A 4,410-nucleotide genomic window follows, 5' to 3' on the forward strand; every position below is an offset into this window, starting at 1 on the left:
GCAAGTTGCCACTGTTAGTGCTATTATGTCCTTCTCAGAAATGTTGTTGCTCCTAATTTGAAACAAGTGCTTTCTTTAGGGCTAATTAAAGAGATGAATGACACCTCGCAGGACCACATGGTTACTATGTTCAGTGTACAACAAAGCCAGAAATGCTGGATAAGACAGCAGGAGATTTGTACTTACATAAATGATAGCCTTCTAAAATTTGTATTTATTTTATTCATCATGTTTGTCTGTTGACTAAAAATTTTAGGTTAAAATTTCTGCTTGGTGAAGTAACAATAGATCATTTGTTTCTGGTGGTGTGAGGGTGAATTGAGATGCCCACTGAAAGTCAGTCATTGGAATTCTTGAGGCCCAGTGAGCTGTGCTCAGAGGGTTAGTTTTATAAAAAATCATTTGACTGATTCCTACACTAAAGTCTAAAGACACCAAATTTGGGCAAGAAACCTGACCAGGCTTTGTTTCATATAAAGTGAGAATGACTTCAGCAATTATTTTCCCTCACCAGTAACTGGTGTATTTTCATTCCAGAACAATAGAAATTTAAGACTGTGATATTGGTGGCATTCTCCCAAAGCAGAGTGGTGCTGGATTGAGATTCATATAGCTAGAAATCCATAAGTGCCCTTACTGGGGTGAATATGTCCATATACTTCTGCAATTCAGGACGAAGTTGGTAACAGTAGCAACCAGAGTTGAAATACTTCTAGTTCATAGGCCTTTAAAGAGATCCCTCATGATACTGTATTCCAAATTGCATGTATCTTGATTTTTTATATCAAGTCCTTTGACAACCCATCTGGTTCTCACACGATTCCATCAAGATAGAACAGTAGCACACCACAAAACAGCAGCTATTATTAGATCAAAGTGACATTGCATGAAATTAGCATATTTAAAATACATACCAAAGAGCATAATACTTAGAAAAACATCTTCCCATGATTTTTGAGACTTTCCATCTACCCTTCTTACTTATTTCTGTTATTGGGCATCTATCTACCTCTGCAAAGAGATTGGGTGGGCCTGTTAAATGTGTCTGTGTATCTGTGTGGCCTTACATAGCATTTGTGTCTCAGTTATACTGTTTGTGCTACAGATGTTCCTGTAATACTTTATTAAGTAAATTGAGCCTATAGACTCTTCTTATAAAGTTTATAATGTATTATCATTTGCCATAACTAAGGATGCCTAAAATCTTGACTCTAAACTAAATATGTTTTAAGCTGACAGAGTTTGTTCTAAGACAACCTCCTTTTCATTCTACAGACTGGCAAAGGCCCTACTAAGACCTCTGGGAAAATATGTTCTTTCATCCAAAAGAGCCTTCCCACCCAAGGGACTTGTTCCTCATCTCTGAATGATGGAGCTGGACTAAGAGACCTTTAATGTCTCATTTAGGCCTGTGTCAGTGTGTTTTAGAGGAAATGAATTTCCTCCCTGAAGACTAATAAGAAAGAATGATGATTTTTACTGCTAGACTCCCCCACACTCATCACAGCAGGCAAAAGATGCCAGGCCTTAGTAGTTGGAGCCAGTCTTCTCCTCCAGACACCCAGGAGGAAAAGGAGGTTGTCTTAGAACAAACTCCGTAAGCTTAAAACAGATTTAGTTTAGAGTCAAGATTTTAGGCATCCTGAGTTATGGCCACAGTTCAATGACAATACATTATAAAGCGTATAAGAAGAGCCAATAGGCTCAATTTGCTTAATAAATTATTACAGGAACATCTGTAGCACAAATAGTACAACTGAGACACAGATGCGATGTACACCAATGTATAGGATGTCACTCATGTAGTGGAGCCTGGGAATCATGGTTGTTTCCACTCCCTTGGTACTTGTCCAGCACCCTTTACCATAGCAGGCAGCTTACAATGTACCACAGCTGAAGCACTCCTGTGAGTCTGGCATCATTGTACCTATTTCGTGAGGCTAAAAATAGCATGGCCACTGCCATAGGTAGGTTTCTGTCTATCTGTTGTTCTCTATAACCATGCTCTTCTGTCAAGTCTTTTTATTGATTGATTCACCCAGTTCCTAGTCTTTTCCTTGCCCTTGATTTATCAAGGAGAGGATATGAATTTGGCATGAGATTTCTGGCCCAGGGTAAGGATGTTATCTTTGGCTCTGTGGCACTGTCTATATTGTCTTTGCATGGGGCCTCTCCTGGGATTGGATACCACAATGGTTTCCTTGATTGATACTCTCAAACCTAGTGCCTGAGCAAAAAGAACCATGAAGTTCTAGGTTAACTGTACCTTAGCACAGATTCAGAGCTGCTAATTAATTCACTGGAAGAAAGAGTTGGCAGCTCCTGGAAGGCATAGTGAGTATCTCTCCGTGAAACAGCTTGAAATGTTTCTCTCCATGAAATCCCTAGAGGAAGGGTGTGTGGTTTGGGGTGAGCTATATTTTTTTGAGGAAACAATTGGATAGAAGGTGGTAGTTATGTGAGATAAAGATCACAAATCCCATGCTCTAGAGTTTTCCAACACTGCTTTAATTTCACTGTTTACAAAGCATGAGAGGGAGGCCCTTGTGTTCACCTCAACCTCTGCCTTTGAACTGACATAAATTGTTTACTCTTCCACTTTGAGTCATCACCATCTAATATCTGTGAGCATAACTTCTATTTATTCAACAGAAAGTTAGTAGGCACAACTGTATGCCAGGCTTTGGAAGTGCAATGGCAAGAAAGACAGATTTCTCCCAGCACGAAGATCACATTCAAGGGAAAAGACAGATGGCAAATAAAGAGAGAGCCATGGATTTACAACATAGTTTCATTCGGTGACAAAAAGTTGAAAAAGAAATGGAGTCAGGCTGGAGGTTAGATATTCTCTGTAGATAGAACACCGAAGAAGCTCTTTTTAGAAATATAAAAATTATGAGCCAGATCTGGGGGTAAAATATTTCAGAGTTGCAACAGAAAAAAATCAAGATTTAGAAGATGAGGCTAGCTTCACCTATGTGAGCAATGAGAGACTCACACAATGGCATAAACAAGAGGGAGGATAAATAAAGCCACAGTGCTGGGGAAGTTAGGATGGGGTCACAGAGGACTCTGAGGCTACAATATGAAGTTGGAAGAAATTGTTGACAACTGAACACAGACTACATAAGAGGCACAAAGTGTGTGAACTAGCTGGACAGTTATAAATGACCAGCATTGTCTAGACTTTGGAGGATTTGGAGCAGAAGCAATAAACTATGCATGTGCGACTATATAATATTTATTAGTGGTAAGCTGTAAAGAGAAAAGAAAGAAGCAGGAATATGTGAACCAGTAAAAAGCAAAGGAAGTTTTGAAAGAAAATTAGGATGAAACTAAAGTCAAGAAATAAAATATATAATTCTTCTTCAATGAAAGAGCATTTTCAAGAGAACTATAGAAAGAAACTGAGGGATGAATGGGAAGGCATATTATGCTGGATGTTGGAATCCAAGGGGAGACTAGTATGAACTATGGATCCAGTAGAGTTCCACAGGTACAGTAAAGTATTTGGCTTTTGTTATAAGGTAGATGGAAGCTCATGTGTAAGCCATGAGTCCACAGACTAGATAGGGAAGAGATAACTGACTAGAAAACAGACTGGAAAAATGCAAAGGCGATGGAGTACTGCCCCAAAGAAAACCCAAACCACAGGTGAGCCAGCCTCAGATGTAGTTTTAAGTTATTACAATATTCACATAAAAATCAAAACAACTGGCATACCAAGTTGGGACCAGTTGTTTTGACTACCCAAGGGAGGCCTTACCCTCTATGAGGAGGGAATGGGAGTGGGATGGGGGTAGGCGGGGGTTGGGGAGCGGGAGTAAAGGAGGGAGGGGGAACCTGGGTTGGTATGTAAAAGGAAGGAAAAAATTTAAAATAAAAAATTATAAAAAAAATAAAAAAACAACTAAGTGAACTTAGCACTAGTAATGCATTCTACTTACCCCATGATACACCTCTTGTTTTCCTATGAAGTATTTCCCACTGTGTGTTTCACATGTGGCATATCTAATTCTATCTTCCAAGTGCTCTGTAACTACAGATGGCTAGGAACTGTCACAACAGTTCCAACATCTGGAGGTGGCAAGGTGGATGGATGATGAGAAGGGCTCAGATTATGCATGTATTTTAAAGAGAGGGTTAAGAGGTTTGTTTAAAGAAGGAATGTATGGATGTATAAGGAACAAAATGAAATGATTTTCCAGAGTAAAATCTTGACAAGGGAATTCAATAGTTACAATATAGAGTGGCTTGGCGTTAGGAAGGGCAGACTAACTTAGAAACAGTTGCCAGTAATGTCTCTCTAAAAGGAGAAATCTGCATAATTATTTTTAATAATTTTTATTTTAATTAGATATAAAGGAAAAAGAATGAGCCAGGACTCAAATCAGGCCACGAAATTTTTCA

The sequence above is a fragment of the Peromyscus maniculatus genome, chromosome 19 (genome assembly GCF_049852395.1).
Source record: "Peromyscus maniculatus bairdii isolate BWxNUB_F1_BW_parent chromosome 19, HU_Pman_BW_mat_3.1, whole genome shotgun sequence".
Taxonomy (NCBI): Eukaryota; Metazoa; Chordata; class Mammalia; order Rodentia; family Cricetidae; genus Peromyscus; species Peromyscus maniculatus.